The sequence below is a fragment of the Ambystoma mexicanum genome, chromosome 6q (assembly GCF_040938575.1).
Source record: "Ambystoma mexicanum isolate Mex_15411 chromosome 6q, UKY_AmexF1_1, whole genome shotgun sequence".
Taxonomy (NCBI): domain Eukaryota; kingdom Metazoa; phylum Chordata; class Amphibia; order Caudata; family Ambystomatidae; genus Ambystoma; species Ambystoma mexicanum.
In genome coordinates, this window is record NC_090937.1 from 1,536,641,654 (window position 1) to 1,536,662,283 (window position 20,630).

Consider the following 20,630-nt stretch of genomic DNA (forward strand, 5'->3'; position numbering starts at 1 on the left):
GTAGGTGTCAACAGCCTTCCTGAAGGTCTGTCTCTTGTCTGTCTGTTCCTGTTCTTTCTCCTTCTTCTGTTTGTCCCCTGTCTTAGTGCAGCCCCGCTTATATAGCAGCGATGACACCACCAATTTTATAATCTTGGTGAGGTACCCTGCAATAATTCCTGCCACTAAGATTGGACAGTTACCTTTTTCTCTCCACACAAACCCAGCCACCAAGTAAGGATTGGTTTAGGGGTCTGGAGCAATATCTGGAAATTCCCATTTGTCACCATCCTTTGTTCTCCTTTCAACTTTTTGGCAAAAACTAGTTTTGTATCACAACTTCATAATTTTACTAGCAACTGCCAAACTAAACATATTTTCTGTTTCAGCTTATTGTGGAGATTTAGATAAGCCAACTACCAAATCTGTATCATGTAGCACGGCCATGTGGCAACTTTTATGCCGTTTCCATAAAAAGCGCAACAGTTATGAATATGTAAGTTATTAAGCATATCCCTAATTTCAATGTTCACCCGCTCACCAACTGTCACATTTGGAACATGTTCAGATCAGCCAGAAACCTAGTTTAACTGGCCCTTACTGTTCCCAGAGTCACAGGAAGATGAATTTTATATCCCCCAAATCGCCTGGAAATGATATTAAAAAATTGTACTTAGATGAAATCCATCCACCTTATGATGGCTGAGAAAAAGGCCCACATGATAATATTGCTTTTAAATAAATTGTGAATCTTCATGGGAGACAAATGGTCCTGTTCCTGCTTCGGGCCATTTGTTTTCACTGGGTCAGCCTGTGCCTTTATCAGTCTTCTTTGTATTGGAAGCTTGCTCTTTGAAGTAGATGCCCCCATTTTCACACATATTAGTCGTGCTGCAGCCAAAGCTGACTTTTCTTGAAGTCCATGGTTTCAGAGCCAGCAGGTCTGGAGAACACTGAATTTCGATGCCTTTAGCAGGACATTTTTATTGTGGTTGGTCATTAGATGGGAGATGTGTCATCCAGGCAGGGAGTGGGAGATGTCCTTGTAACATTTTGCCCACAGCCAGCAAAAGGGCCTGCCTTGGGCTGACATTTCTTTCATGAAGACAAAGTGGCTCTTCAAATGTCAGTGGAGTTTTGTGGGTGAAACATAATATACAATGCTCTTTGTGAACCCAACCACCATGTTTTGTTTTCCTGACATTTTTCTGTGAGCAGTGATTATTTTTCACCTTTACTTTTTTTCAAACTGTTTTTATTTGCACACACATGTTCAGGCCATTTTTGTTTTCAGTGTTTAAATCGTGTTTCCCATGTGACAGGGATATTTGATTCCTCCTTATTCTGTAAATTAAAATGCTGCTTATTAATTGGTAATGACAGGTAGGCCCATTTCCAAATGGCTCTTCAATTTTAAGCCAGGCCGTTTTTGTTTCAGTGTTTAAAATCCTGCCATTCATGAGAAAGGGACTTCTGTTTCTAAAATCCTGCCGGTCGTGCGAAAGGGACTTCTGTTTGGGGCCTTTAAATGCACCCCACAGGGTATGGTTCTTCCCTTTTTGATTTTCATGTTCCAGATTTCACAATTGGGTAATTCTCCCCCTCATTTCATGCACCCCTGGTTTACTCTCCTTCCAGAGCTTTTGCTTTCCTCACACGAGTGCAAGTCCCTGACTAGTTGCTTGCCTGCTTTACTCTCCTGCCAGGGCAATCCATTCAACATTGACTCATTTTGGTATCCAAGAAATCATTTTCTTAATGTATTAGGTCTTCGACCCTCTTGCAACATTCTTAATCTCAGCACATGTCCCAGCTCCCTTATTTGGGCTCACTTGCCTTGTTGATGGTAGGCAGCATTTGCCCTGAAGTGCCCCACCGTCCCAATCTCCTTCTCTGGGATTACCAGTGTTTGTTGGCGGTTTCGGCATCCCTTGTGTCTCGCTGTTTCCTTCACTGCTTGCCTGAGTACTGGGAAGATGGGTTGTCGGCTCGTTGCTTCCCACTTTGCCTTCTCTTTCGTTTGGCGACCTCTGCTGTCTGTATCAATGGTGCAGAGAACCCCTCTCTGTGTGGTTTTACTGTATGCCACTTTCTCCAGCCTCCTTGCTCCAGTCTGCAGTCAGCTCTGCTCCGGTATCCCAACCAGGATTAGGAGATGCAAGTCTCCCTTCCAGTTCAGGTGTGCCATTTTAAATGTCCAGTCACTTGTTAACAACCTTCAACGGCTAGAATGCAGCATTGGCTTACAGCTTCTTGTGATCCTCTTTACTACATCCCTCTTCCTCATCTCAGTATTATGGAAGAGCATACATTGTGCTGCAATGCTTTCTAACAATGGGAAAGCGTTGCGATTATAATACTGTTAATTGTGTGAAATTAATTCCCTTCATAGGCAGTGTTGTTATTTATTTATTGTTAATTTTAATGTGCTTAACTCAAGCAAGTGGTTTCTAATGGTGGGATCAGGATTCAAACCTGTGTTGCGCTGCAGTTGTCTTGCTTCCAAGACAAACATGTTGCTATCCTTCCTCCCTGTTGTTGAGGCTACAGTCAGCAGCACTGTTCAGGAAAACCAGCAGAACCATGAGAGAGTTGATGCTTGCGTATGCATGTACCTGGAGTCCATGAATCTTGGGGTATGTACCCTCTGCATGTGCCAGGCTTGCCAGTTCCTCATTTGGCAATCAGCCCTTAAAGGCTTTAAAGTGACAGGAAGAGCAGGAATGGGAGCTATGTCCTAATGTTCCTGTTTGGAACTTACACTGTCCTTTTGCGTGAAACTGCAGTAAGGCAGGTTTTGGGTAGAGTCAAGGACAGTGGTATTGTGGAATCACCAATAGAGACTTTGATAGAACCCTTTAAGTTGGCAACTGACAGCCCGGTGGCCATTTGAAATGTAAGCCTTTTAACACCAGATATTTGTTAAAGCACGAGCCAGATGTTTCTGAATTTATTTTAGTTCATGATATTGATGATTGTGCCATTACAGAAAATAATGGCATCTTTCGCATTGATAGATCCACTGGTAGAGGGGGTTTGCATTAATCTGCAAACACTCTTTGGATATACAGGAGTTTGAAGCGCAGAACTGCATCTTACTTAACTGCTCTACCTCGTGCTTACTTCCGTCAATGCGAATCTCACCCTGCACTATCTCTACTCATCCATTAGGCTGTCCCTCTACCAAGTAGCCATACTTTGTTTCTGTGTCTTTGCAACTTTTTCTCTGCATTTCTTTTTCATCGTATGTGCATGTTTTTCAATCTAGGTGATTGGTTTGGCCTCCATCACTGTTTCTCAGCCTTCCCCTGCTTGTTCTGCATTTTACCCGTCTAGTTGAATGTATTGGCTTCTATCAGTGTTCTTGGCATTTCACCTGCATTCTCTGCATCTCCTCTCTAGGTGAATGTTCCTGGGTGATCTTGCACATGGCTTGCTGTGTCCACTATGCCTTTCTCCTCTTCTCCAGGTTCCCTCTTATGCTGTAATCGCTACTGTTGCCCCCAAGGCCTTTTTTTCCTCTCTAAGTTGAGCTGAGCCTGGTCGTCTCCGACCGCTTACTCCACTCACTGCCTGTTGCTGTCTTTGCTTACTTGTCTCCGCTTGTGCTCTGCTGTTGCCTGTTTACCCTCTGTTTACCCCCGGCCCATTTTTCACAAATCTTCTCCTTGTGCAACCTGTGGGGCATGGCTATGTGCAGTGTTTCCTTCTTTTCTCCTCCACTCGCCTACCCTTCCTCTTTCTATCACTCACACTGTGGTGCTCTCAATCTCCCCCAACTCCTCTAACTGCTTTTCTATCTCCTCTCCTACTCTCCTCACTAAGACTGGAAGTAAGAAGCTCATGAATGCAACCCTGGTCTCCAATCTAGTCCTTCCCATCACTGCCATCGCTGACATCTATGTCAGTGCTTCACCCAGACAGACTCTCACCAACATCCTCCCAGTCGTTCCTTCACCCAACCTATAGACCCTTCATATAGTCACACTTCTCTCTCATACCTCCTCTTACCCCATTAGTGACATGACCCAGGGCCCTCAGCCCAATCTCCTACTATTTTAAGGGCGCCTCCCTCACCTCATCAACTTCCTTCCTTCTTCTGCCATTCCTTATACCACTTCTCTGGCTCATCTGCCACCTCCTTCTTCTTCTGCTCTGGCTCCTATGCCATCTACTACTGCTCTGGCTCCTCAGCCTCCTTGTCCTCCACCTCTTTAGCTCCCTTGCCATATATTATCTCTCTGGCTCTTGTGCCACTTCCTCCTTCCACCTCCCTGGCTCCTCTGCCACTTCTGATGCCATATACCCCACATCCCGGAAGTCTTTCAAAAGTGGCAAACTGCTCCATGTGGCTACTCTCAACACTTGCTCTGCTATCAAAATCTCATCTGACATCTGCTACCTCCTGGACCTAGATGTCCTTGATCTCACTGAGACATGGTTCAAGGCCAGCTCTGTCACCAGTTTTGACACACTCCTCCCCGAGCGCTACAAGATCCTCTCTGAGCCCAGGCCCAATAGGCCTGGAGACCAAATGGCCCTGATCTTTCCTGAGTGGATCCCTGCTTCCATCATCCCCACTCAGACTTATTCCTCTTTTGAATGCCTGGCCTGTAGGCTCTCTATCTCTCATGTCATCTCTCTGAACTTGGCCACCATCCACAGGCCACCTGGCGGCCAGGCCACCCTCTTCCTCTCTGAGTGGGCTGACCTTATTTTCTCTCTACATTCCCCTACCTCCCAGCTTCTCAATGACACTTTGCCTAGTAAGATTGTTGTCTTGCCCCCTATTTGTTCCCCTTCCCTTGTCTTGTTGCACCTGTGGGGTGAAAATACAGCCCCAGAGTGGCAAATATGGAGCGTCCATGGTAGGCCCTATTGTGAGAGTGAAGCTGACTAATGTGTAGTTCCATTGAAACATAAAAGCCAGTACAAAACTGTGAATTTCAACGTAAGGCCTAGTGAATGAACACAAATGGGCCTATTTCAACTTTATTATTTTTATTTATTTTATTTTTTTATTTGTGTTTACCAAGATTTATGGGTTTTACAAAGACGGCAATGTTCTTTGTTGTTGTTGCTTGTTGTCAAGCATTGTTCATTTTATTCTTCAGTTTCTGTTTATAGCCCACCTTCCTGGTGTTTTCTTTTTCTATTTTCAGTAAGGAGGTTTGTAGAATTTTTATTGTGGCAATAGCCCATGAACTTTTTTGTCCACTAATCAGGCGTGGCCACCAAGTTGTTTCCTCGCAATCCGAGTGAGGCTCTAAAATCGAAGATAAGTAATTTATTTCTGCCTTTTAGCGTTGCTGGACAAGACGTCAGGAGGTGGCAGACTGATTCTACCTGTTGGAGTTTGACATGGACAGTCCTCTAATGTGCAGGATCTCATTAGTCGTTAATAGATTCAGTCTTGCTCTCAGAAAGAAGTGATGAAACGGTTTGTTGGGGAATTTCCTGTAGATCCCTGCCAGGTTGTTTACTTTTCTCGGCAGCGATGGGAGATGGCTTAATAGTTTATTCTTTTCCGCTTTCTCTGAGGTGTTGATCCAGTCAAGTTCTTCCAGTTTATTTTTGATTCTGAGAGGGTTTTGTAGCAATTTGTCTTCTGTGCAGGTAATTGATTCCAGTTGAGCCTTTTCTTTGGCTACCCAGGATACTAGCATTTTTGATCTGCCTGCCTTGATTTCCATATTTAGCAGATTATGTAGGAGCGATGCCTCCGGTAGTAAGATGTTCTGGTACAGTGCCGTACTACTGTTATGTGCTATGGTTTTTAGGGAGATGAGCCCTAACTCTCTTCTGATGGCTGGCATTAAGGTCGATTTCAGGAGGAACAGCACTGACCTCCAGAAAAAGCCTTCAATCCTTTCCCAAATCTCCTCCGGCATCCTTGGCATTGCTTATGAACCATATAGCAGGCACGGGACCACTTTTGCTTTGTAGTATTTGATAAGGGGGATTATTGAAAAGTGGCCGAATTTGTTGTCCAGCATGCGTGCTTGGATCGACAAAGTTCTTGCTTTGGACCAGATGTAGCTTTGCATGCTCAACTCCGAGCGCGCACTGTCGAGCATGACCCCTAGATATTTGAATTCTGACACCACTTCGATTGTGCTGTTTTCTATTTGCCAAGAGGTTTGCTTGATCTGATTGTTTTTCATTTTTTTCCTCTCCAGAACCATGATCTTGGTTTTCTTGTTGTTAATTTTCAGCTTGTTCGACTCTATATATTCAGCTAGGTTGGTTAATTGGCGCTGGAGGCCAATCAGTGTTTGATCCACCAGCGTGATATCGTCCGCTTAAAGCGTTCTCTGGACCGGGGTGCCTCCGATCTTTGGTGGAAATCCTTTTATCGCTGAAGTCAATGTTTTATAGTCGCCTAAAAAGGCTATGAACAGCGCCGGTGCAAGGAGGCATACCTGCTTCACCCCTCTGCTTGTTGGGATTTCCTCTGACAGTGTGCCATTCTTGTTCAGCTTCACCCGCATAGATGTTCCAGTGCAGAGGGCTTTTATTGGGTCCAGGATGTTCTTGGGGCAATTTGCCGCCTGAAGTTTTGCCCATAGTAGTGGTCTGTCTACCATGTCAAATGCTTGGGAGAGGTCTATGAATGCTAAATACAGCTTTGCCGGCCCCTCTTAGTTTTACTTTTGAGGGTGCTCAAGATCATGATGTTGACGATCGTCCCAGAGTTTTTGCGGAATCCAGCTTGGAAAGGATCGTTCAGAGTAGCTTTTTTAAGCCAAGTTTAGAAGTTCCTCAATAAGAGCGAGGCGAACACTTTTCCGATCATATCGAGCAGTGCAATTGATCTGTAATTTAGTGGATTTGTCCTGTCTCCCTTCTTGAAAATTGGTACCACCGCCGCTGTGGTCCAGGATTTTGGTAGCAATCGGTCGGTGGTTCATTTTTTGAAGACCATGCTGATAAAATTGACCATTCTTCCGGGAAGTTTTTAGGTCGATATTCGTCACTCTGTCCAGACCCGGGGCCGGCAAGGATTTTAATTTGCGAATGACTGCTTGGATGTCCTCTTTGTTAGCTATATTTAACCATCTGCCTTCGGACTCGTTGCTGTTTGATTTTATCTTCACCACCGGGTCACTGAAGAGTGCTGAGAAATGGGCTATCCAACTGGCTTCACTCACAGAGTGCGATTGTGAGGGCTCAGGATGTGCTCCCGAGGCCTTAACCAGAGACCAGAAGGCTCTGGTGTTCTTTCCCTCAATTTTTTTCAGCATTTCCTCTGAGTCTCTTTGGTAGAGGGTAATCCGCCGGTGTCTTAGACAGGCTTTATAGGACTTGGTTTCTTTGTGCAGTTCACTTTGTGCTGCTGGTGAGTTTGATGATTTGATCTTCCTTCTTAGGCGTCTCAAACCACCCTTTTCTCTACCAGCAGCATGTCATAATATTGCAGCAGAGTGTCTCTCTCTGTTCGGGTTTTCTCCCACTCTTGGATTTATATGGGCTCAATAGCGGTTGATAATCTGGTTCTGTCTCATTTGGCGGTTTGTTTCCTGCCAGCAGCTTGGAATATTTGAGTGTTAGTTCTTTTGTTCTGGACTCCGTAAGTTTTAAGAGCGTCCCTTGAGTGTTGCACTCTATTTGTCGTTCGCTTGTCGGTGCTTCTCTTCTTGTTATCATCCAAGTCGCTTTAAGCAGGTTGTGATCGCTTGCCGCGGTTTTTACTACTTCGAAAGCGACTGTCAGTTTTAGAAGATTTTCAGACGCGAATATGTAGTCAATATTTGCGCTTGAGCAGTCTCTTTCCCATGTCGGCCTGCGATTGGGATTTTAAAAGGCTTGGTCAAAATTGAAACAGCCCCGAGATTCCTTCAAATCTTGCCATCGTGCTCCTCTTTTTTCCATCAGCGTGGATTCAGCTTTCAAAGTGTCTGATGATGAAGGACACCTGGCGTTCAGATCACCACAGATAATGATGTGAGTCACATCGTTCTCTGCTTAGATCGAATCCAATGTTTTTTCGATGGTTTTCAAGAAGCAGTCATCGGTTATGATTTGGGGGTTCCATTATACGATGATAATTGCAACCAGTAGCTTGTTCTCATGATTGTCTTTAGGGTCAGACATGGACCAGCTTGTCAACACAGCTAGATGGTTCAATGAAGCTGACAGAGTCCTTTGGATGGTTATTCCTCTTCCAGATTGGACCGCCAGTAGGATTCCTGCAGAAGGACAGCCTAAAGTATTTTTTTGGGCTGGTGAGATGGCTGTATTGAAGCCATCGAGGTATGGCATGTCAGAGACCCAAGTTTCTTGAAGGGCCAAGTTGACATCTCCTTTCTGCATTAAATGCTTATAGCCACACGTGTTCCAGGAGCCCAGATGTAGAGTTGTCATTAGCGGTGGAGGATTTTCTCACGTCCCCAACGGTTTTGACTCAGTACCGTCGATAGCAAATTGCTATTTTTTATTCTGAGAGGCCATTGTCTTTGGCAGCCAAGCCCACAGTTGCTTCATTAGTGAAAGCAGCCTTTTCTTTAGCGCTGGCTTGGTGGAAATGCTTGAGGAGCTGTCTGCGTTGTGGGGATGGTCGCCTTTAGCAATTCAGCTGATTCCCTCTGAGCCTCTTTCAGGTTGACCTTGTGAGGGTATGTCAAGATGTTAGATTCTCTTTGTGGCTCATTTTCGGAGGTTCCGTCCCTCTTGGTTTCCCGCTTGGTCGATAGGGGAGTTGTTTGATGACCCTCCAGTCTCGACTCTTCCAGCTTGGCTCTATGTCATGCGATTCTTGTGGTATTGTACAAGTCTTCAGTTTTGGAATGATAGTAGGTGTTTCGCGGCTTTTCTGCGTGCCTCTGTTCCCTTGTGGACGGTGCTGGGCTGGGTTTTGCTAATATCGATAGATGAAAACCGTGTAGAGACAGTTTGTCTGCTGCTTTGTTAGTTGAGGGGGGCAAGGCATCCACTGTTATGTGGATGTAGGTTTTGGCAGTTTTGCCTCTGTGATAGGGTTCTACCCTGGCATAGTCCTGTGCTTTTAAACTTTTCAGGGAAGACATTTTTCCGACGATGCTTCTAACAGTTCCTCTGTTGAGCACCAGATTGTCATGATTCCTTGAAGCTTGTTCCAGTTTCAGGGTCAGAGTCTCAACCCTCGATTCTGTTTTCTGTTGGTGTCGTCTGTTCCGATCTCTTGGGTTTTTGGACCTTCACCTGGAGTAGTTTCTGACCCTTTTTGGTCGACTCTTTCTGCTCGAACCACCATGATTCTGAGGATTTCTCTGTCTATGGACGCTGTGTGTGTTCTCCCATTGCTTTTTTGGAATCTGGGACAATTCTGTCTCTCTTTTGGATATGTCTGCCATTTCTGTTCTCTCGCCCGCTTCGTCTGAGACTTCGGTTAAATGCTGCGAGATGTTCATTGATGACGTGTCGTCAAGGAATTCTCTGACAGTTCTTGGGGATTTTACCCCATGATTAGTAGTGCATTTTTCCGATGGCAGTCTTTTTGGGTCCGGTCTGGGGGGCTGCCTTTCTTTACTTTTCCCTGATTTGGGTGTGTGTACTGGAGTTTTTCTTGCATTATTTTTTCCTGCATTCTGCCTTTTGGAACCTGTCATATCGTTTAGTTTTGGAACGGTTTGATTTCCTGACAGTGGTAATTTCTCTGTCCTTTGTGTGGTCTCACTGGGGCTCCTAAGAGTTTTGGGTGTGTCAGTATTTCACCTCTTAAAGGTATCCTCTTTCTTGGCCTTTGTATCCGTCTTGCTTGGTCTCAGTGAGCTTTCTTTGAAGAAGAAGACCTCTGGTAGAGTGGAACTTTTGGTCGAGTTGTTGCTGTTCTGGGGTTTGAAAACACTGAAGTTGTCCCAGTGTGGGCCCTTTGTCCAAGATAGCAAGATTTTGTGATCTGTTTGGGTGCTTTGAGCTGTGTGAATTGTAGTTGTTGGGATGTCTTTGTTGCAGCCCGGGTGTTTGATTGTACTTCGGTTTGTTGATCCATTTTTGAGGGGTGAAGGGAGATAAGTAGTCATGTTGTTGGTAAGAATCTTTTTTCCATCGCCTGGATATACCCTTCTAGGTATATAAGTTTGGAGTGCCTCATTGCAGTCAACGTGAAGTGATCTTTCAGATTATCATTTATGGCCTCATATAACTTGCAGAAGGGGGCCAGGACAATGGTGATAGCTGACATGAAACTTATCATGTCAGGTTTTTTCATCAGAGTATCCTTTTGTACTGGTAGCCAGTGATTGCCAAGACTCTGTCGCCTATGTGATATGCTTGGCTCCCCGTAGGGGGTGACAACTGAATAGATGGATTTCTGCTGCTCCTACAGGATGGTGCCGCAATTTCTCCGAGGGCTCTTGTTCCTTCATGAGGAGGTGGGTTGATGATGTCATTCAATTTTCAGAGGTCCTTTGTCTGGGATTGAGGGTTAGTGTTGCTTTAAATTGGTCGTAAGGATCTTTCATCTGCATCTTGCCGCTCCCTTGCTCCTTCTGCCATCAGAGGCTCCTTTCTCAATGGGCTTTCTAGCAAGGAGATTTCCTGAACAGTGTTGAGCTCTTCTGGCTTATTGGCTTTTGCTGGACCCATGCTCGATAATTTCTTCAGCCAGGTGCTGTCCTTCGTGGTGTGAGATGTAGGAGTTGTAGGCTCTGAAGGCAGTCTGTCCTTTATGGTGGGGCTTTCCAGGGCTTTATCGGGTACATTTTCGGCATGTGTGTAGATGCTGGGGTGGGGTCGCTTGGATTGCCAGTTTTCCAGATTTTTATGGCTGGCACCGGCTCCCTCACTCCCTCTAAAATTTCTGCATCTGAAAGTTCGTCTAGATGATCATGATTTCTTTTCCCCTGTTTTGTAAAAAAGTCTTTCAGGGAGATTAGTTGCGTGAGTTTTGTAAAGGATTTTTTTTGTGTAATGATGTGTGGTTTTCTGAGGGGTCTCCCCCTCCTGGGCGCAAGAATTCTTTTACTGTCTGCTGGCAGGTTTGTGCTTGGCTGTTTTTGGCACAGTGTTTCCTTTGCATGATACATACTCGTCTCCTCATTTGGAGTGTGAAACTCCATTACTGCTTCAACCTCTCCTTCCCTTAGTCCTGATCCATCTGTCTGGTGTGCTACTCTGTCCACAGGCATGCGTTTGGTGCCAGTCGGCGAGACTTTAGTTGATCCTGACGGGAGAAGGGCATCTTGCACAATTCTCAAGTCCTTGAAGTGTGCACAACAGTTCCTGGAGGCCCCGCTGCCAGCAGGAGCCCCGCCCCCTTGGGATCATTGCGGGGCTGCACAGAGCTCGCTGGTAGCGGCTCGGCATCGAGTGAGGCGTCCTCCCTCACATGGACGACCTTGAGAGGTAGGCAGGTAAGGAGCAGTGGGCTGCGGGCAAAGTGGTTTTCTTGATGCTCACTGGTTGCTGGGAGAAAGGTTCAGCGCCCGTATCAGCCTCTGCTGAGATCAAAGCGTGTAGTGCGGTCTAGGCACAGCCCCGAACTGAGGCCGTGCTTTCGCAGTTCTCGCTGCTTGATTCTCCACTCCTCAATGTGGCGTCCGGCGGTGCGGCTGGGACAGGGCTCCCCCCCAGCACCCCTCCGGCCTCTGGCAAGGAAGGTAAGTCAGCAGCCGCACACAACCCATGGTTGTTTGTTGTGGGAGTGACTTTCTCGTTGGTTTAGCCCTTTGTCGAGATCGGCTCCATCGGCCCTGCCTGACAGTGCGTGTATCGTCTTCTGCGACTCAGGTGTTCGTAGGTCACTGGTGGAAGGAAAGGGAGCCGGGGCATCCATTACGGAGTCTTGTGCGCCGACTTTTGTTTGCATAGCTTTGATGGAGCCGACTGCAGGTGGCTTCTTTGAGCAGTTGGGCTCCCTTGCAGATCTTTTCTTGAAAGCAGGGGCTTTGCGCTCCTTAGACGCCTTTTGTCGCCTTCTTCTTCACTTAAGTCAGCAGGGGTGCTGGCCACAAGAGGAGGGGGCATGTTTGATGGTCCTGCAGTCCTGACATGGACTGCACAGACTGCTCCTACCTCTGCGACTAGCTCCGCGGCCTGGGGTGGTTCTTGAAGGGTCCTCCCACCGGCAAACAATGGAGCTGGTAAACAGACTGAAAGTCTCAGGATTCAGGAGCTCATAGGGGTAGTGACTGCACAGACTGCTCCTACCTCTGCGACTTTAGTAAAATAAAAAGAAAGTGAGTGGAAGTAGAGTGTGCCTTAAAATATTTTTATTGTAACTGTGTCCAATGGAGGCCAACAAAAAGAAACATGTGGTACGGTAAATGCTGACTTTGTGCAAACTGAGAAAAGGCACCTTTGACGGATTTAAACCTGCAGCAGTGCACGTGGAAAGAAAAGATACATTTGAAAAACTGCGCATCTGGAACATAAAAAGGAGGAATCATGCTTGACATTTAAGAAATAAAATCAAGTGACAGATTGCGTTTATGAGGAATAAAGAGACTTAATTCTCATCATATAAAATGACAGCCCTTAAAGAGAAAGGCCTATTTTGTTTTTGTAAAAGTGAACACTGGTTTCCTATGTTAACTGTGGCCAATCTGTGTGAATCAGATTAATAATGAATCTACCTCTGTTCTAATATAAAAGAATGATTGTATTCATGATAAGCAGGCCTAGGGGTAATACAAATGTTAAATGTTCAACACATCGTGTCAATGCAAAATTTTTGTATTTTAGAATTATATATGTAGCTTGATTTTCCCCATTGCCCTGGAATGTCTGGTCCTCTGAAACTTTGACCTCAAGACCTTTGGCTGAGGACCTCTAGGGGACGAAGTTCTGGTTTTCAGTTTAAATGCTAAGCTATACAGAGAATTAGATCAAAATTGTGGGACTTAAAGATAATACAACCAACAGAAATGACCTTTAAGGTCTGGTATCCCCATTAACTGTGCATTAACTGTGCATTAGCTTCAAACAAACACCTTTGAAGCCCAAGAAGGGGGGTGGGGGTTTGGGGGCATAAGCCCATAGGCCAACCAGATGTCCTGATGAGGTCATAAAAGAGAAATGAAACATAAGAATTGGTGGGGGCTGGTGTGAAACTCAGGGACACTTGCAGTGCCTTGCCATTGACAAACATTGACTACATTTTCTTAAATAAAAAGTGCATTGTGTGTTCCACTGAGCTTATCCCAGTATCGTATTAAAGGGGATCAGAAGCCCGTCACGTCCATTTAAAAACACATTTTGTGTGATGAATACAACTTGAGTTATCAGAAAAATGATGATTCTGGCCTTCTCATAATTCAAAGGGTATAGAAAGTTGTTGTGATGGTAGGTTATGGAAGTTAGGTTTGAATCAGAAAGCGGCAGATTTGTTACTATTTCGGCTCAGGACCAAATCACTTAAAACAGAATCTCCACTCAAGAAAGGCGTTTTTTCTGACTCACCATAAAAATATATATGCGCCGGCAATTATCTGAAAAATGAGGGTGGCCGCCATGTTGTTTCATTTTGATATGATGTATTTTTCCTCAGCTTCCATAACCCATACCCCCAACTTCTGGTCCTATCAGAAGCCAGTGGGCGTCTTAGTGGGAGGTGAAACGAGAGAGCTAGCCAATCCGTATTGTGGGAATTATGATAATATGTAGGTGTCATCAGCCCTATACCTTGGCAATTTCCAATCTAAGAGGGGACTTGCAAGAAAACAAATAGGGAGAGAGACCAGGAGAGCTGCATAATACATCGGGACACCACATTGCCAGGGCAAAAAAAGCTAAACCAAGGCCTACCTAGAAGGGGAGAGAAAAGGAGGCCCATGGACTTTGCTTGGAAATCTGGGAGCCCTATCTGAGAGAGACCTGGAGCTGGAGATATCTGACTGGTGGATAGGGCTTGAGGTGTGAGCTGCCTGCCTGAAAGAGGGTCCTAGGATCTGGCGAGCCTCCTGACTAAGAACAGAGATCTCCTATGTAAGGAGATATATCCCAAAGCTATCAATTGTGTGGGAGCTACCTGCCTTAATACCTTTCCTTTAGTGGGTGAAGGGGGGCCAAAACTGTGCAGACCACCTCCATATTGAACTAACAAGTTAACTCAATGAATTCTCAGCGTTGGTGGCTGATGTTTGGTTGCTATTATTCATTGTCAAACCTTAAATAAATATATATATTCTTACTATACACCGGTCTGGTTCCTAGCTCATTGGTGGTACAGAGAGTATTGGCTAGAGTGGTGCGAGAAAGGTTGGAGGCCTCACTAAATTTGAATCTGTATAAGTGCTTTGGGTGCACGCCACCTTGCTTGGGGGCGTGGGAATGAACTCCCTGAGTTGAGAGTGACAGCCTAATTAATCGTGACGCACCTTGAAACACTTGTGGATAGGAAATAAATAAAAAAATCAATCAATCAAAACCAGTGTCATAACTGCAAAGTCCATGATAGCCTCTAACACAGTGGAGCAGTTAATTGTCAATAGAATGCACTAGGGGTGGTCAAAACGTTACAAATGGGAAGAGAATAGCCTGTCTCCTTACACACTGTTGAGATGGGGAAAGGTGCCATCAGTTTCTATTTAAGCCTACCAGTGATGGGGCATTGAAGTAACAAATAAACCAGAAGTCACTCACTGAGACCAAGAGTCTGGTATTGGGGCAAAGAGGGCACCACCTGCTGTCCTATATTATAAATGATGATGATAATAACTGTACCACCTCAACACCCACACATTTTAAGAGTGCAGAATTACAGGAAAGTACTTGCCCTGTTTACATTCTCTTTGCAACATCTCGTATTGTGTTAGTATATTCCATCATGAACCAATGGCTGTAAACCCATATCACCACTGTAGCCCATGCAGAATACATATATGGTACAACTGTGTCTTTCTTTATACTATATTATCTGCCCTTCCTCTTCCTAAAGGACAGCTAGACTTATTTGTTCACTGCACATAACGTATACGTGAAATATCTTTAGATGTATCTCGGACAGGTGCTATATGATGAAAACAATGTCCCTTGATGAGTAAAGGGCATTTCATGGGAAATGGGGGCGTGTCTGTATTACCTTGATGTGTTTATCAAGTAAACATTGTGCGGTCTGCACTCGATCTCATGTCTAGTAATCAGACTGAGATAACTTCTGCCTTTTCAAAGACTAATTCTAACAATACATGTCTGATGGGTAATTCCAGCTCTATGATTAAGAATACAATTGAACAATTTGATCTTAACACTTGATATGGCCTTAATTACTGAAAGGTGGGTGACTGACTCATCAGGGGCAGATTCATATTTTGCAATCCCCAATTTATAAAATTGCTTATTTTCTTTAAATGGAATGTTTACAGTCTAGCAGTTTTCACCTGAGTTGCTATTGGTTATCCTTTCACTTTCAATTTCCTACTCTCCTAATGTCCTTTTGTAAAGAGGTTTTGACAAGTTAGCCACACAAAATCTACTTGTGTTCTAGTGTTGTGTTCTAGTGCCCTTGCTATATTGGGAGATTTCATCTTATGGGGTATTGCACCTACAATTTCCGCTGAGGGAGCAGAATGTCCTATAAACAAACATTTGTCCTGTATTAGAAGGGTACCCATCAATGAATGGATAAGAAGGATTAGAAAGTGGAAAGGCAGAGGTGGGAGTGTAGAGTTACTAGATGGGGCGAGGGTGCGTTAGCAGACAATGGGCCTCATTACGACCCAGGCGGTAAGTATCGGACATTACCGCCATGGCGCAAATAGTGTTTACGGCATGGCCCGATGGCGTAAAGTGCGGCTCATTCCGACCCATCGGGCACGAGCTTTAGGCCATGGCGGTAATGTAAAGTACGCGATGGCGGAAATGACCCCAAAACGGCACTCACCGGCGTCGTCCGCCGCGCTAGGTACACTTCCGCCATCCATCTTAGCGGTCACCGTACTTAGCGGTGACCGTAATTAGCGGTCAGCGTACTTTACGGTCACCGTAAATAAGTGGAACCGGAAGTAGCGCCATCGCGCCGGAACGGGAAAGAGCACGGCGGCCATCTTGAAAAACACAATCCATCGGCATCCTCCGCAACCACTGGACATCTGACCCTGAGACCCTGTAAAAACCAATACCTACCCATTTCCCTGCTCGAAAATGCCCAAATCTGTCCGAAAAGCCTGTGACCGGCAGCGGCAAGACCGGTTCACAAGGGAGGAGCTCAATATACTTGCTGAGACCCTACAGGAGAATTCCGCTGTGGTCTTTTCCACACAGATGACCCGGCCGGCTATTGTGAAGGAGAAGGACATATGGGCCTTAGTTGCCCAGCGGGTTAGTGCGGTAGGGACCGTCCCCCGCAACGCAAGGCAGTGCCGGAAGCGCTGGGACGATCTCCGGCTCCGCGTCAGGAGCATCCTCTCGGCGAACCGCAACATGGGCATGGCGCATGGCGACCGGGGGAGGATCTGAGTCCCCAATCAAACTACAGCCCTGGGAAGAAATATGCGCCTCAACAATCGGGATGGAGTCCATTGAAGGGGTAGGAGGGATGGAGCGAGGAGCACCGGCATCAGGCGATGCAGGTAGGTGCCTCAAATGAAGCCATGCTAGAGTCACTGAAGTCCATTCATGTGAAGCCCAATGTTACCCTATAGAGTAAATGCAACACATCAGCAGGGCACTGCCTAGAGCCACATCTGACCTCCACCCAGTATGCATGCAGTATGCACACCCTAACTGCAGGCACCCACATACCTCCACAACCTGTATGCCCCTGCCTCAAATGTGCCGCATCTAGTAACCCAAATGATGTCATCCATCACGATGCACGCGCAATGTACGCAGACCCATCAATAACACTCTTCCTCCTTTGCTCCACCACAGGCTCAAACTCAGAACCCGATGATGAGGACACACCTGACACCACACCTGTCAAGAGGGCCAGGACCACAGGGCCAACACTACAACCCTCCACCTCTGCTGCAGCAAAGAAAACACCACAGCAGCCAAAAGCCGGTGCCAGACAACAGGACAGGCCACTGACCGGCACCCCAGCAGGTAGCAAGGTAGCTGCAGCAGAAGCAGTAAACATCCCCCAAATGGTTCCCACAGAGGGGACAGGTTCAGCAGGAAGCAGCACTATGGGGGAAACTGCTGCCATACCAGCTTGCTCAGACAGTGATGCAGGGGATGCAGAGGATACTGATGTGGGACCCCCCACTGCCCACCTCCAATCCCCCACCCTGTCCCAAAGCAGCCCACATGAGGATGCCACACAGGTGCAAATCGATGATGACGATTGGCCATCCCCCCCCAAGCGCTGTTGTAAGTCTGCAGGAGGGGAGCAGCCCCATGGACACACCACAGGCAATAGGCATGGCACAGAGGGAACAACAGAGCCTGGAGGAGCTCATAACTCGCCAGCAGCAACTCTCCTCGCTCCTTAATGAGCATGTCACAGAATGTGGGGGTGCAAGGGCATCAATGGAACACTGCACCGAGACCCTGAGGGCAGCGATGGTGCAAAGCACCGAGACCCTGAGGGCAGCGATGGTGCAAACCTCCGAGACCCTGAGGGCTGACATGCAGTCCTGCACAAAGGACATTTGTGCCGAACTTGCTGACATGCGGCGCGTGCTGTCTGAGCTTGCACGCTCAATTCGGGACATGCATCAACTGAGCAGCCAAGCACATCCTCCGCTGCCAGTTCCACCCCGAGCAGCCCCGTCCGCCGATCAGGCAGGACCCTGCGGAGCACAGGCAGGGGTGCCCCGGGGTCTGGGAGAGGGGGCTGCCAATAGTGCCTGCCCGGTGCAATAATACATCAGCCACTTGATCACAGGTGGTGTTGGGGTATTCAGGGGGGAGGGGGGAGGGGGGAGTGGGTGTGTTGGGGTGTTCAGGGGGGAGGGGGGAGGGGGGAGTGGGTGTGTTGGGGTATTCAGGGGGAGGGGGGAGTGGGTGTGTTGGGGTATTCAGGGGGGAGGGGGGAGGGGGGAGTGGGTGTGTTGGGGTATTCAGGGGGGAGGGGGGAGTGGGTGTGTTGGGGTATTCAGGGGGGAGGGGGGAGGGGGTGTGCCACGACATGTTATCTCCGAAATACACTTTTTGCTTCTCCAAAATGAATTGTGTCGACATTTTCATTGCATATGTGTGCTTTATTGGTGTACAGTCCACAGTGTGCATGTCCCAGGAACACACAGTGGCCCAAGTGCAGTCTCCATGTGGTACACACCAGCCGTGTGTGTTAGAAGCAGTGGTCGATGATAGTTTGGCGCATTGCACGCCCCTCCTGGGCATCGCCTCCTCCATAGGGTGCCGCCCCATCTGCACCCTCCTCATCCTCATCGTCAGGTGGTTGCAGTTCTGCGTCAGGGGGCAGGGGCACATTCCGTCTGACGCACATATTGTGTAGCATGACACATGACATGACGATCTTTGCCACCTTCTCATGGCGGTACAGGAGTGCACCACCAGACCTGCTGAGGCATCGGAACCGTGCCTTCAATAGGCCAAATGTTTGCTCTATGACCACACGGGTACGTGTATGTGCACGGTTGAAGTCCTCCTCGTGCTGGTTCTGCGGGTTCCGGACTGGTGTAAGGAGCCACCTCTTCAGGGGATAGCCTGCATCACCTGTATTTGGGCGAGATTGTATGTGTCAGTCATGACGTATGACAAAAAACATGATGTGCCACCATGGCTTGTATCCAACTGTTACTTTGGATCACTCCTACATGCACTGATCAATTCACACAATGCAACAAGTATATGCTCATGTCTCCCATGGCCTGTCTTGCATGCATTGGGTATTGGCTTTACTGGCGTTGGGTGGAGTCTGGGTTGCTCTAGGGTATCATCTATCTCCGTTCTCTCTGCTACTCACAGCCAGGTGGAGTATGCATCATTCCCCCCACCCTTTCAGCCAGGTGGAGTATGCATCGGTACGTCATTCACCTACCCACTTCACATTTCCATGGTCATGACATTGGACTCACCGAGTATCCAGGATCTTGGGCCTGCATGTCGCTCCATGTAGCGTGGTATTGTGGAGTTCCTCAGGACCATTGCGTCATGGGTTGATCCGGGGAATCGGGCACAACAATGTGTGATGATCTTGTTGGAGTCACAGACCATTTGCACGTTAATTGAGTGGTATGTTTCCGGTTGCGGTACGGTACCTCCGTGGCACGTGGAACAACCAATTCCACATGGGTGCAGTCGATGGCACCAATGCAACCAGGTATGCCTACTAGTGCATGGAATCCCACTTTGGTGTTTTCAATCTCCTGGGCAGTCCGTGGTAATGAGATGTGGTCATCTGTGTGCTTGAGGAGGGCATCGAGCACTTGGATGAGCGTACGTGAGAATAATGGTTGTGAGATTCCATGCAAGTGCCCCACTGTGTGCTGATAGGTGCCTGTGGCCAGGAAGTGGAGTACAGACACTACCTTCAGTAGGGGTGGGATGGCGGTTGGACTTTCTATCATGCTGACGATGTCGTTGTGTGTCATGTCTACGATGGCGGTAATGGTGTCCCGGTACAAACGGTACAGGGTATGGATCTGCTCTGCAGTGAGGTTGAATGGACTGGCTCTGATGCGTGGTATTGGGGGCTGCCTGCGTGGTGCCACTGGCTGTGCTGGTGGGGCTAGCTGGCCCTGCCTTGCCCTCCTTCTCCTCCTGCGTCTCCTCCGTGCATGTTGTTGTTGTTGTTGTTGTTGCTGCAGTTGTAGCACTCGCATTGCTATCAGGTCCTCCAGCCCCAACATTGCTAGTCGTATTGGTATCATTGTGGAGTGTGACTGGGTGTGGGAAGGGGTGGGGTGTGCACTTTTTGTACTTCCTGAGTCTGTATTGCCTTCACCTGTGCTATTTCTGTGCACCTGTGGCAGCTGCATTCACTTTACATGTCCCTTTACGGTTGGTTCGCGATGGCGTAATTAGCACCATGGCGGTAAGGTACTTAACGGCCTGGAAAGGCGTTAGGTGCATGTCCGCTCGGGTCGGCATTCGCGTACCTTAGCGCCATGGCGCTAAGTACGGTGTGGGAGGTCACGTGTGCGCTCCCTTGGTGCAGTTAGCGGCAGCGTTAACTACGATGGCGCTAATGGCATCGTAGTTAACGGTCACGGGTCATAATCGTGCCTGGCGGAAAACGATGGCGGTAACCATTTACCGCCATCGTTTTTCACTTAGCGCCAAGGTCGTAATGAGGCCCAATGAAACACTTGACCAAATGAAGTGAAGATGTCCAATTGGGAGACTGTTCTCTCCTGATAATGACCCACACCTTGTGAGTTATCATATTAGAAATTATACGTAAATGCTCTTCTTTGATTGCTCACGGGTTCATGCTTTCCGACCACGATGTTCTGGCGAGTTGTTTCTTAGCATTGGAATGAAAATATTCCGGCTCTTTTACTGGTTGCGAAACGCAGTCGCAGAGTGGAGTTTTTGCTTTAACGATTTTATGCTATTTGGGCTGAGAAGGCCACTCCTCCCAGAGTCTTTTCGGGTTTACACAATACCTCATTAAACCAGGGACATAGGGTGAACGCAGCTTGCGTTAAGTGGAGGGTGCTGCCCTTTATATTGGAAGAGAATTCAAGTGAGGTCTGAATGACATACATGTGCACAATATCATATATTGTAATGTATTTTTAGAAACTAAAACTATGATAACTTAATAAATGACTAGTAAACCCCAGAAACACGATAGTGGATTGAACTGGTCGAGATGA